The sequence below is a fragment of the Copadichromis virginalis genome, linkage group LG8 (genome assembly GCF_057382275.1).
Source record: "Copadichromis virginalis isolate Kocher_CV1m ecotype Utaka linkage group LG8, C_Virginalis_male_GT1.1, whole genome shotgun sequence".
In the NCBI taxonomy this organism is placed as follows: Eukaryota; Metazoa; Chordata; class Actinopteri; order Cichliformes; family Cichlidae; genus Copadichromis; species Copadichromis virginalis.
In genome coordinates, this window is record NC_140625.1 from 21,802,751 (window position 1) to 21,817,396 (window position 14,646).

General features: G+C 41.3%; 1 protein-coding gene across 2 annotated transcripts in view; it reads right to left on the reverse strand.

Moving 5' to 3' along the window:
* The window catches only part of LOC146703341 (C-terminal-binding protein 2), a 99,973-nt gene that overhangs the window by 68,118 nt on the left and 17,209 nt on the right, over nt 1–14,646 (reverse strand). The window lies entirely within an intron of this gene.

A 14,646-nucleotide genomic window follows, 5' to 3' on the forward strand; every position in this document is an offset into this window, starting at 1 on the left:
CACAAGGTTGGCCTACCTCTCTCTTTACCACCACATCCTATCATTTCAAGCTCTACTAATATGCCATGCTTCAAGGGACCAAGACTGACAGACACACATACAGACACACACGGCTCAGTCAATTAGTACTGGCCCAACCTTGCAGCTGAGAGATAAATGGTGTAGAGTCTCAGCAGGCTTTTGCGTGAAGCTGTGCTCCTTGTCCGCCGTATGTAGAACAGCTCTCTGGAGGCAGGCTAGCCGCAACGCCATGAAGCGATGCGGCAAGCGCAAGGCTGAGGAGGGCCTCAAAGTGCTCAGGCTTGTATTAATATATGACCACAAGGATTCTGAACTCCCTAATCAGAGCTAGTCTGAAAAGCTAGAGAAATGAGAGGTGGTGAGGTTTTCTGTTGGGGTGTAAAGCTCTGTACAGAATTTCAGGTCATTCCACTTACACCTCATTAACCATTTTTATGTGCAGTATGCTTATAACCCGTCTACTGCAAGAGATCTAATGTAAGTGACCAAGATGTTTTTTGGGGGGTGGAGTGGGGATGAAGACGGCAACTCAGACTGCATTTACACTGAGCCAGCTAAATCTGAAAATGCTGTTTAGCGTGTGTAATAGTGGGTTTTTTGTCCACATAACGCATGCAAACAAGGTAACATCTACATTTGTTCTTTTTTTTAGTAAATACACAAATCCCAGCCATCATCAAGTAAAGAAATTCTGCTCTCCTCATCTCATTGTTCTCATTTACATATATTCCCATCTTCTGTAGCGAGAGCTCATCGAGAATAAAATTGTAAGTTTATTAAGGGTTCGTAAAAGCTGTCCCTGCTCTGCTGCATTGCATCAATCAAACATCAGATTTACGATTTTCTTCAGTGAGGACAGGAAAATCCGCTTTTCCTGTCTTGAAGAAATGTGAAGTCTGTGGGGTCCAGCTTCATCTAACTGAAAGCTCCACCACAGTTTCGGTGTAATCTTGAAACTATCAGGTGGGGATCATCTGTTCTTCAGTAGCCACACTTTACCATTGAAAATTTCCAACAGGCTTTATGTCATCAGATCATTTTAACATAGCTGATCTCACACCACAGCTACTGCTTACAGATGCCCGTTTTGAGCTGTGGTCATAGCAAGTTTTAGTCAGCTCATTAAAAAACCATAGCACTTTTGAGTGGTTGATCCCCCATTTAAAATTATTTCTTGGGCATTTCAAAACTGCTGACATCATTTGATCAATTTTATCATTCTTTTTTTTCTATACACAAACACCTTTCTCACCCCGGCTCAACCACATACACAAATCTTCATAGCAGCACTCAGTCCAGAAGGACTCTCAAATAAGAAATAAAGATTGCCATTTCTGCACAAAATTTGTCAATACATGCCCCTAATGTGTATTTCATTTTTTGTGTTTAAGAAAAAAACAGTGTCCTTAATCCAGTGAGCTACAGAAGTAGGATTAGAAGACTTTCATTCTAGAAGAAGGCAACATCTGGCCAGTGAAGCCATCTGGCCAGTGTAAAAGGCGGACTAAGGGTCCCAAACATGGTAATCAACCAATCAGAGGAATGGAGTGTCAAGGATTAAAGATGCATTAAAATAACCAGTTCAAATGTTATGCAGTTGTGGACAGGAAAAAGACAAACTTCTATATCTGCGTAAATATCAAAGTCTTGATGGAGAATAATGAACCTTATGTAAACTGTAAACTGAATGAGTGGAAGGCAAGCAAAAGATAAGACTTTGTTAGTATTATGAATAACCCCCTGCCACCATTCCTCGTTAACGATGGCTGCCATTTTTCAGACATTCCTTTAAAGTACAGTTCTGACCACCACATTTGTGCATCTCCAACACATACTGGATCTCCTCCATTATGTCAAATGCTGACATTGAATTTCGTTTAAGGAAGAAGGTCCAAGAAGCCAAATTTGGCAAGTTGTGACTTAATGTTGTGTTGTTAACAGGTGTGCAATTTTCCCTTAGAGGCTGCCGATGTTACAGCAGAAGTCTGTGTTGACAGACACATTCATGATGCACGACCCTGATCTCCTGTTCGTGCCTCTTTAGGGCTGGGACACTGAACAGTGCTGTCTGGTTGGCTGGCATGAAAGTTAATGTTGTCTCTCTGTGCAAGGTCAGAGATAAATCCACAGATTCACATATGCAAGTGGTAAGAACAGAGAGATTTAAAAATAACAGCTATGCTGGAAGTGGTCCAGAAGTGCACAAAGAGACAACCTTGAAAGGGAGCTCTGCAGTCAGATGGAGTCACAGGAATGTTTAAATATTACCAATCACAATAGCTCAAACATGTGACAATAGGAACACCATGTGTGTTGACTTTCAAAAACACAGGTGACCACAGACTACAGGACTTCCTAAATTCTCATGTGAAATTCAAGCTTCTGAGCTTTCCATGGACCCACTGGAGACGTTCGTGTTGGGAATAACAGCAGGAGATTGTCTCAAGCAGGCAAGCTGGAGCCAGATGGAAAAAAAAGTTTTTCAATGTATCCAATCTGCAGAATGTTTGGTAAAATATCCATGTCTGAATGAGAAGAAAGATTGGTGCATGCAGAAGGGCACGATAAATGGAAAAAATGGGTTGTTAGCTGTAATTATTTTAGTGCGGACATGGTCTCAGTGGGAGGTGAGCCTGAGCAGAAAGTCCAGTATCCACTGATGTAGTAAAACAGGTGGATAAGCTGCATTATCTGTAACAAGATTACAATCCTTTTAAGACCCGACCCATCTCAGTAACAGGCGTTTCCCCCCAACTAGTGCATGCTGACATGTTATATATGGCTCTCACTCCCCACTAACTTTTCACACACACACACACACACACACACACACACACACACACACACACACACACACACACACACACACACACACACACACACACTTTTAAATCAACCTCCAATCCCAGCAGGGCGGAGCACATGCAGGTGTTGTGTTTGTGTGGGAGCATGAGTCCAACCACTGACAGCAGGATAGGGAAACACACACAAATGCACAAACACAATCTCACGCAGCAAGGTGAAAAATTACAGCGGGGAGGTACGCATGGCCTGGCGGATTAACTGCAGAATAAAAGTGCTGATGGGCAACAAAAGAGAAAAAACAGCTATTCATCACCCTGGCACAGGATCAAACTCACACACTTCTCAAATGCCCGCCTTGAGTTATTGTACAGCGTGGCTCTGGTGGCAGCTCCACAGATAAAGCTGCCCTACCTGAATTGATTAGAGTGCAGAAGCATCCACTCTTTCCAAAGATGGAGCATGTCTCTGCATCTCCTCAATACTAAAGTGCGAGAAATCAGTTAAAATGCATTTAATAGATAGTGTGGGATTTGTCTTTTTTTACTTTGTGTGACTGCTTTTAGGAATCATCAAACATGTGGCTGCATTGTAGGAGCTCTCACGAACAAATGCAATCTCTACGGTGTTGTCGCGTTTCTGCTGTTCCTGCATTTCTCTGAAGCTGACATGTGAGAAACTTAAATCATATATTCCATAACCAAACACCAAACCTTAACCTCAATCCATATAACCACCTCTAAAATAAAGAGAAATAACAAAGACAGATAACAAGCAAGTGCTTGATGGAAAAGCAGGCCAGCCACTCAGCTGAAACAGCTAGAGAGAGAGCTTAATCAAAGTGGTAAATGCTTCAAGTCAACCTTGTAGAAAAGAACTAGTACGTCCAGTCTTTGTGAAGGAGATCCAAAGCACTTGCACAAGCTTCAATTTATTCAACCCAATAAATAAATATAAGTTTAAATCTAGGGGTAAATGCTAAAGAATAAGCAGCCACAAGACTAAAGTTGGGGCAATGAACACTACTACAATGCCAGGGCAGGGGCTCTACATGCTGCTATTACACAATATATTTAAACACATGTATAAAAAATATGAATGTATTTATATAACCAGAGGAATCCTTTCAAGGAACTTTTCAGTCTACTAGTTTCTATAATATATTAAAATGTTGTACACCACTCTCTAAACCACTCACAATTATTTCGCTGCGGACAACTACAAGTGACAAATAAAGGCTTATTCATAGATGCTTCAGCTACTTGACTAATTTTCTAGGCACTAACATAAACTGAAGAGAAGTTTGGCAAACTTTACACTGCAAGCTGCCATCTGTTACAGTTAAGAGTCGCCTTTGAAAGACCAATCAAAGCATAATTTATCAACCATCAACACATCAAAGGCGGCCAGTAAACCATTATTATCAATATAATGTCATAAGCTTTATCTACAAATTTAGTATTAGTGTTCCGCATTTTAAACGCATCAAGTGTAGGATGAAAAGGGTACATAAAGATGTGCATATCTCTGTATTAGTGCAGGAAAAAGTCAATGAGATCTCCTGAGAGTACACAGTCCCTAACACAACGGACGAGGACACGAATCATGGCATTGTATTTACACTAAAGTCACACTGACCACCTCATCATTTAGGTCAGTTGTGCTGTCTGAGCAGCAGTGACACAGACCTCATGAAAACATACACAAAAACAATTTTTACACTGTTTAAAATCTAAATCGCCATCCCACAGATGTTTGGGTTTTTTGTTGGTATTTTTTTTTATAAGGAAACCATTGCTGTCAGAGATTTTTTTTTCTTAATCAGGCATGAGAGTTGACAGTGGCCTCCATTTCAACTCACTGGGTCACGGGGGTCGTCACGCCTTTTAAAGTGCAGAAAAGCCCTTGTCACTGCGCTAGGTTTCTCTCCTGTCTGCCACAAAATGTCTCCTGACACAAAGCCCTCGCACTCATATCAGTGCACTCCCACAGCACTGCCAACAAATGTGACCTCCTTTTTCCCTCCCACTGCTAAAGTAAAACAGAAAAAAAAAACTTAACTCACCCCTACCTTGCCAACTGAAATAAAATAAATGAAAACAATGTGCTCTGCAACTCTGCCAGACCACGTAAAGAAGTAGGTTTTTTTTCTCTTTCTGCTAACTCCAGCTCGAGAGTTTCCATGTAAAAGTGAAGGTGACGGCTTCGACTTTATATTGAGTTGTGTTCAAGGCCTGGGGGGAAATGCTTTTCAGTGTTTATCTTTGGCTGGCTGGTCTTAGCCAAGGCCTCTGAAACACTGCAGAAACCCAACGCTGCCACTGCTCAAACCTGAAGGAAAACAAAGCAGAGCTTGCAAAGTGATGGCATGCCTTTGAACACAGAGTTACAAATGTGCAAAACATTTGTTTTGGGTTTTTGTACTAGATTGAGATTAATTAGACCTTTCTGCTTGAGCTGCACTTGTAATTTCAGATGACTTAATTGAAATGTCAGAGCAAAATGCCTGTTAGTGTAGTTTGTTAACTACAGTTGTTTTTCTTCATACACGCTCATAATCAAATGATTTTAGCAGGGTTCAGCTATTCACTTAATTGTTCCAGTCATTTATCAAGCACACATACCAAACATTCATTGGTTCCAGCTTCCCAAATGTGAACATTTGCTGCTTTTCGTCATTTTCTTTTCACTTCCTACCAACACAGAGAACATCTTCTCTGACAAAACATGCAAGTTAAACACATTACATTATTCTGCAACCTTGTGCTCAACGTATTTCACATGTTAACTGCAGCTCTACATTTCAGGTACTTCTGTATACACTATGTGGTATAATATGCAAACAATGCCTTCTGAGGTGTGACCTTATCCATCTGCTCACAAAAGCATACAACAATCCTAGAGCACTAACACATGCCACCCCCACACACCACACACAGAGGTCTGCCCAGAATAAATAAGTGCACACAGAGCAGGGCCCCATTGCCCTGCAGAAGCCACTTCACCGGTTGCTTTAGTAGCCAGCATTTCCCCCCGAATTATAAAAGCACAAGGCTTAAGTCAGCAGGGAGGTTGGGGAGGGGTTGGCCCCTTGTGGGGATGACCTTAGTGAACTTGGTGATGGGGGGTGATGGCAGGATGTGACCGCAGGGCGAGGACCAGGAGACTTTAGAATGGAGGTAGGGAGAAAGATGGAGCGTTTGAGCGTACTGGGCTGTTGTGCTGGCATCGACCAAGCTTAGTGGTTTTTTTCCTTGCTGAAAAGGGACACAAACTGTTGAAACTGCAAGAATTACTTGCTGAAGACGGACACTCTTTCACCTAAATTAACTTCCAAAGAGCTGAGGAGAGGAGCTGGGGGTGGGGACAGTTTGTAGAGTAGGTGACAGGCAGAACAGAAGTGTGTGTGTGTGTGTGTGTGTGTGTGTGTGTGTGTGTGTGTGTGTGTGTGTGTGTGTGTGTGTGTGTGTGTGTGTGAGTGAGGAAAGAGGCTCGCAATCTCTACAGAGAAAATGAACAAATCCACCCCACACTGCATCTGCATCACAGTGAATGCATGAAACGCATGAATTATTGCACAGAGCGGGTTGAATTAACTCAATATATCAAGCCAGGCCAAATAGTTCAGGGGTGAGGGGCTGTGTGCCTAAGCTGATGAGGGGGGGAGGGGAGTGCGTGTCATAGGGAGAAAGAGGAAAAAATAAAGTAACTCAACATTTCTATCTCCACCCATTAAAGTCAACCACTTCTCCCTCTCCAGTGCCATAAAGCTGTCAAATGGATCTCTGATTTATTCTGCCCTTGCCCAGGCTCCTGTCCTAACTATCGCAAGCCTCCAATTAATTTTTTTTTGTTGCTCTTCATCCCTTCCTTGTAAATGTAATGAGATTGCAGCACTGGAAACTGCTGACTCCTGTTAATGCACAATTCCTTAATAATACCGAAAGCTGGCCGCAAAAGCAGAGAGAAGATTCATGCTCACCCAGTAATAGCATTTTAAAGGTGCAGTTTTGTCAGGGATGTAATTAGCATTATTCACTGCAACATTTATTTAGTTTTTTACATCTGAACACTGCAGACTGACCAAAAATTCAAACTGGCTTAAGTAAACACGGAGTGTAATGTATGAAAGCCTCCTTTGTGACAAATACAATTCTAGATGCCATCAGCGCTGCATCCATTTGCCCACCTACTCTTCACCCACTCAGCTGCTCCTCTTAACAGAGACGGATTTGATTTAGCTGTGAGCAGATGTCAAGAGAAGTCCAGGAAAAAAAAAGAAAAAAATGTCACTATTTATAAGAGGTAAGATAATGAGGGGATCAGATAAGATAAAAAAGATTGCAGTAATTGCATTTGGCCAGAGATACTGTACAGCATCCTAACCTGCAAACAAGGTCAACAGCGCAGGGCTAATTGAGTCAAGATTTTAATTGCCCTAATCATAACTTTCAGGAATATCCAAAAAGAGACAACCGCCTACTGGCTGTGTCGATTGGTGCGATCCGAGTTGACCGTTATGGGTGGGCTGCAGGTGCACAGCAAGAGGTATTAAATAGAACTGGTCAAAGCTGAGCGCAGCTGGCAGGTGTTGGTGTGGAGGGAGTTTATTACCCTATAAACTATCTGAGACAATTCACTCACACTGTCTTCTGTGGGCAGCAAAAGCCCCGATTCAATTACTGCTGAACCTCAACACGGAGAGCCCTAAGAGACCGGTGAGGCTCGACTCATTGTTCTTCGTGTCACCTTCCTAAGCAGAAAGTACAATGCTGAATGCTCCAACTCGGCTGAAGAGAAATGAAAGAAAACTCCGCCAGTTGTAACCCAAGACACGAGCATACCTCTCGGAAATCAGAAGATTTGTGTGTTCACATGGGTGACTAATAACCCTTTTGTCTGCATAGAAAGTAGACTCGAGCAAGCTGCTGTGATTGACTGACATGTTTAGGACAATTACAAGCTTAAGGAAGTGAGCGTTTCCTGCTTGTTTTGTTTGTCCTTTGTTTGTGTACATGGAGAAGATTCATTAGGCCTCTGCATGGAGGATTTGAGGTCTGCGGAGCGAGAGGGACCCAGCCCAATTGAAGCATGTCAAATTAGGAAGAGAGGGAAAAAAAAAAATCAAACCACTGCTACTGGGACTCATTAGAACCTCAACAAACAGTATTTTGTTGTGTATGTGTGTCTGCTTCTGTGTGCCTGCTTCTGTGTGCATGTACTAATAAAACAGAGGGGTAGCGTTGGCTTGTGTGGGGCTTTTTTTAGTTGTTTTCATCATAGTTTGTTTTACGAGGCACCGAAGCTGAGAGACTCTCCAAACAACTTTAATGAAAGTGAGGATCCAGCGGTCTCGTGGGAACAAAAGCGCTAAGAAAGAACTCCAACAGAATAACCGACGCACTGCGAAATTAAAAGCATCAGGTGACTTCAGGAAAATACCCAAGTTTCCTGGCTTTGAAAAAACAACAAGGACAGACAGAGTCACTGATACAAAGCAGTAGCCTTTCAGTGAAATGCTAGGTTGGCTCAATAATAAACATCTCTAGATGAGGTAATCAACGTCAATCCTTGTTTAAACATGGTGGCTGTTCTGTTTTCAACACCTGTGTTTCACTCAGCGTGGCTCCTGGCTATTTTGCACGTTTATAATTAGATAAATGTGAAGTGTGTTAAACATTTCTGCATAATAATGTGAAATTATCACAAAAAATTCTTTGTGTAGCACACACGCTGATATACACATGTACCTTATTCAGGCATTTCCTTAGCAAAAAAGGAAATATACTCCTTGTAATCATAGAAAAACTGCAGCTGATGCATCTTTAGTACCCATAATGAAACAGAATAGGCAGCTAAGACGTACTTACGAGAGGTACTTAAATTATATCCATCACATTTGGATGATTCTAAGAGTTATTGAGTGCTAAGCTATATAAAGTGGTAGAGTTATATGGAAATGTAAAAAAATGTAGGCCTCCACCCACTCCTCCCACGATTTTGTTGTTACATAAGGAAGCAAACATAGGGAGGAACGAGTGAAAAAGACAGCAACTACAAACTTTTGGAATTCTAAATGTTTTTGAAGATAAGCTAAAGAGCTGCTACAAGACTAGCAGTTAGCATAAAGTGCAGCTTCAGCATATACACTGTTTATAAAAATGGCCAGTACTACCGTGATGTCATCCTATTATTTATGGACCGATGTCAGCCTTGACTACCTTTTTTCCCTGTTTTTATCGAAAGTCACCATGTTTGAAAGAGCGATAGGAGTGATATGTTTTCAGGTAATGCTAGCTAGCTTGATTAGCAGTTAGCAAGGCACATCCTATAACTATATGGATGCAATTAACAGACACAGATATCTAAGTAGTTGCATTAAATGCTCAAAGAAAGCATTTGATATAAGTTAGCTGATGTTTCTTTGGCTTTAGTTGGGCATTTTAACATAGGAGACTACATTTCTCAAATTTCGGAAAAAACGATATATTGCATGGTGGTGCAGTGGTTATCAATACCGCCTCACAGCAAGAGGGTACAAGATTTAAATCTGCCAGCCGGCTGGGTCCTTTCTCTGTGGAGTTTGGATGTTTTCCCTCTGGAGGAATTCCTGGGTTCTCTCCAGTTACTCCTGCTTCCTCACACAGTCCAAAGACATACATGTTAGATTCCAAGATGGCCTTAGGTGTGAATGTGAGTTTGAGTCAGTGCCTGTTTCTGTGTGTTACCCCTGCGTTAGACTGGTGTTCTGTCTGTGGTCTACCCCACTTCTTGCCCTGTAATAGGTGTGACAGGCTCTTACCCCCTAAAACCCTGAATTAGATAAGCTGAGGAAAACGGATGGAGGTATAGCTATACAGCTTACGTTCCAGCACAGTCAGTCCACAGCCACAGAGACAAGTACAAGTCATCACTTGCTCTCTCCACCACTGCAGTTGGGAATTCCAGATGGCTTTAATGCTACAACACATTCTGCATTAACAAAAGCTTTTTTTTTAAGTGCCGCAGCACAACACAAAGTTACCCTTCTTCTGTACACTCAATGGCATAAAACAAACACACTATTGTGCCATTGTTTATAGCAATATTCTTGCTGATAATGAATGTAATCTGCACCCTGCTGTCTGAAGTGATTTAAAGAGAGGTTTAAAACTAACAAAACAGACTAAGTAGACCTACCAGATGATTTAATGCCCATGCAACTAGTCACAGAGCGCAGCTGTGAAAGTTAAGAAAGCTGAATAGCTGCAGGGGAAGAGAAGTACTTTAAACATTTACAGGAGTAAGTCAGGGTGCACCTTTCCGCCTAAGTCGGCATCGTGCTCTTTACAGGGGCCGCCAAGCATGGCAGATATGAGACTTACATCTAGAAGTACTTCAGCCTCCTGTGATGAGAAAGTGAAGCCAAATTTACTATTGAATGGGGAAGAGGCATACGCTGCCCCATTGATCTCTGGGGATCCTGGGAGGCTAATCTATCCTAAGGCATTTTAAAGCTGTGCTCACTTTACACAGTAGCTGCCGAACAACTCCCACAACCTCAGTTACTATCCAAAAGCTTACCACTGCAGACTTCCCCCTTCTCTACAGCTCTGCTTTTGCTGCACTCTGTGCAAGTATACCTGTGATATCTCCCCTCTAAACCCAGAGAGGCGTGGCATTTCCTGTCCCTGTCTCACCTACTTACCCCTGCCCCTCCCTCATATCCCTCTCCCTCATTCCTTAGATCATTTCAAAGGGCCACGCAGATCAAAGCTGGTCCTTTTTTTTTGGACCTGGACAGGAATGGGAGATGTATTTAGTTAATCATTTATTTGATTTAAAAAAAAAAAAAAGAAAGGAAAAAAAAGACCCCACCCCTTCTCGCCCATGCAGTTTCTGTCTTACCACTCATTTTTCCCCTGCTATCTGCATCCTCCTGAGGCCCTGCCTGCCACCTCTCCAGGCAGTTTTTAATATGCAGAGAAAATAAGCTGGCCGTTCTCTTCAGGCAACGGATGGGTGAAAGGCCTAGGGAATATGGTTCAGCTACACAAGAACACTCGCTTCTGATGGATTAACCCTTCCCACGCTGAGATATGAAGCAGTGTCTGAAAATTACCTAGCTGGGACTGAGTGTGCGTAACTCCAAATGACAGACAGATACACCATTAGATTTGATTTAGGTTGTTTGCTGTGCTGCATTTACAAAGTGTACTTACTGCTTTTACTGCTTTGCAGCAAAGCCAATAATGAATCCATCATCTTGAGCTGTACATTGTCAGTGATAGATATTATCAGCTACAGACAATGTGAATCAGAGCAAATCATATGTATGGAGTGGTTACAATACAAAACACATTCCTCATCCTGTGCTAAATCATGATTAGTGTCAAATACAGGTGAACAATCTGTCTTTTGGTCTTTCTCATCACATGCACGCACACACACCTCAGCTGACCGGCCTCCAGCAGGAGGGGTGACCCCATGAAAAAGCTTCATCACTCTCTGCCCGGCAAATGGACTGTGGCCTGAGGTAGATAATGGCATAATGAACCCACAGCAGCCTGGAGTGACATTTTTGGCCATGGGCGGCGAGAAGGTCTTAGATGGAGGCAATGAGTGTGCAAACACACACGCACACAAAGGATGATGACGTGTCTGTAGTATCCATCATTCTGGCACTCTCCTAGTGTATTAGCTGACTCCTAATTCGGTCTCAAGGCTTAAAATTTTATCATGTTTTATAGAAGAGCTTTAGCCACGATATTAAAATAAAAAAAATTCCAAGTATAAAAAATGTTCACATTTTCCGTCATTTAGTAAATAGGGGAATATTTTGACATTTTGTTAAAAGAGAAGGGCATCTCAACTCTCACGTATAAACAGTAAACCACAGGTTGGAGATGATTTGCTCAGCCTGTCTGTCTTGGTGATGCAGTTATTTTGAAGCTTGTATCTAACGAACTGGGAAAGAGCCAGAACATAAAGACTGCATGAAAAAAAGAAGCTTTTTTTGGCCTTTCAATCCAGAGTGCCAACGTGATAAATATTACAAATTTTCATAACAGAAAGCCAAGAATCTGCATCTTGGCTATGATGTCAAATAGATACCCTCACCACAAAACAGCTGAAACTGGAATGAAATCCAAACGTAACCCCTGATACAAACGATCTGTAAATATCTGTATAAAATTGATTTAATTCATAATATAAGTCAAATCTACAAGAAAGCTTAAGATTAAGCATTTAAATTACACCTAATTGGAGACCATTTATATAATTTTGTGATCTAAGAGATAAAATGTAGACAGCAAGAGACTGATAATATATAGTCTGCCAAAACCAAAAGCGAAAGAAAAAAAAATGCTGCTTTGCTCAACATCCTTTCAAAGTTGAAGTGCATTTTATTGGGACCTGGTTCATTCTCAGCTCTGCTGTACAATAAATGATTGACAAGTGTTCTACTTTACTGAGACATCAACACAAACCCTTCTAGCACCTGCTCAAAATGAACACATCGTATCCTGCTGAGCTGTCATTGTAATAACCTTCACATGTTTTTGACATGTGAAATATTAATAATACCAGCATTGAAATCTCTGAATACATAATCATTGACATTCATTCGCCACATTTATTTAACTTACTGTAATTTTTAGAATGAAACGTGGCAAATGAAAATATCTGTTAGTACTTTATTTTGGTTTTATCGTCATTTTCCGTAAAGAATACAGCTTTAAATATGTGAGTTACATTATATGACCAAACAGAGGTGAACAATTAGAGATGTTGAACCTAGTGTAGCGTTTAGCAGCCTAATGGCCTACTTGACATTTGACAGCAGGTATTCTGTCAAGTATTCACTCTACTTGTTGATGTAATCTCCATCCTTGGTAGTGAGATAAAATGGAGCCAAATACAAAGGTTGAATCATTTACAGCTTCTCTGGCTTAACGTACCACTTGTGTCTGAGCTTTAGTTATAGATGACGGGGAGGCCATATCATCTCACACAGCCTCAGAGCCCCTGCTGTCTGTGAAAACAGAGCTGGCATGATGTAAGCTAAAGGTTCCCCCCTTTCTTCCCCTTTCACTGTCTGACCTAGATGTGTATGTATGCATGCACTGGTGTGGAACTGTATGTGTGTGAATCTGCACTGGGTGGTCCAGTCTGATTTCGTTGTACACGCTGACTGTGAGATAATACTTTCTGTCCGATTCACCTGGGACGTTCTACATCTTCTGCGAGCCTTGGTTGGTCTGTTCTGAATATCGAGAAGAGACATGAGAAGTGGACCCCACGCAGGGAAGAGACGGACGGAGTGTAGAAGAGAGAGCAAATTAAACAAAAGAGACAGGAGGGAAGAGCCCAGATGAGCCATAGAGTATAGTCGGTCAGGCAGAAGTGGGCCAAGCTGGTGTTCCACTCGTGAGATGACACACATACAGACTGCTCCAACTGACTAGAGACAAGCCTTGCAGTCTACCTCTTCCTTTTTCTTTTTCCCTTATACAAACGCACATCTACAGATTTCAAATCCCAAGGGTTTTCAGGGCTCCATGCTGATGTTGAGAAAAATCAAGCTGACTAAACAAGGAGACAACTCAATTTAGGTGGGATGAGAAAAGGTGTGCCATGCCACAGGGTGATGCCATGAAATTATATGCTCTTATCTGACAAAGCTATCCCAACTTTTGCTTCCTCAGCTAAGCGGGAGCCCAGGGATGAAACCAACTAGCCTGCTTTTATTATCAACAAATCTCTCATTAATTATTCAATAAGAAGTAGACAACAAAAGAAAACTATTATTTAAGCTTCACTAGTGCACATTAATATGCATATTATTTAAAAAGAAGCAGAAAATCTTCCCTTTTTGCAGAGTAACAAAGTGTTAGGCACATTTGCTTGCTAAATGCTAATATCTATAAACAGATATCTGCATATGATTATGCAAATCTTTAGACAAGGGAGACGATTTATAATAGCGGAGGCTTTCTGGTTTCCATTTGCAGCATGCTTGCTGTGTGGGTTGTACTGACCAATCACACTTGAGCAGTCTTTATTTACATTAAAGTAAGCAATTTGTACTTGTTCTTGGGCTTAAATGAGAATGCATTTGGTATTAACATACACATATTAGCTTTTTTTTAAAAACATTTTTTAATGTATCTGCCTTTGTCAACAATAAACTGTGAACAAAACAGCTTATATCCATCATATATCCTCTGACTAAACTGAAAACCCTGAAGCAGCCTTGAAAAAGTCAGTAAACTCGCTAATAGCTTTACAGACTGCCTTAATGCCAGTTAGCATAAACAACAAACAACCAGCCAAACTAGTGATAATTATTTTCCTGCCATTTGACCAATCCCCTGCCTGGTAATTAAAAGCCAGAATAGTAAATACTTTCAGTGATAACACTGGTGAAAATCAGCCTATCATAGCATCCACAAACAGTACCGTGCAAAAGTTTTGACTCACCTTTCTTTTTTTTAGATATTTTATTGGAAAAAATAGGAGCAGCAATTTATAGAAACATGTGCAAACATAGATGGAAATACAGCGTATATGGCAGAAATAGAGTTTGTATAATTCTAGAGGGCTTGAAAGTCTATCCATTATGCTTTTACTACAAAGGCAGTGAGTCTGGGTTCATTGTCATGCTGAAAAATTAAGCTGTTGCCAGTCAGACACATTGAAGATGGACCAAAATTTGACAGTACGTTTCTGTGTTCCATCAGTTTTTATGGCTGTAGACACTCCCTATTCTATCTCTCTCTCCTGACCTTCTCCATACATAAGGAGGATGATTTGTATATTGGAGATTATTTGTATCTGTCA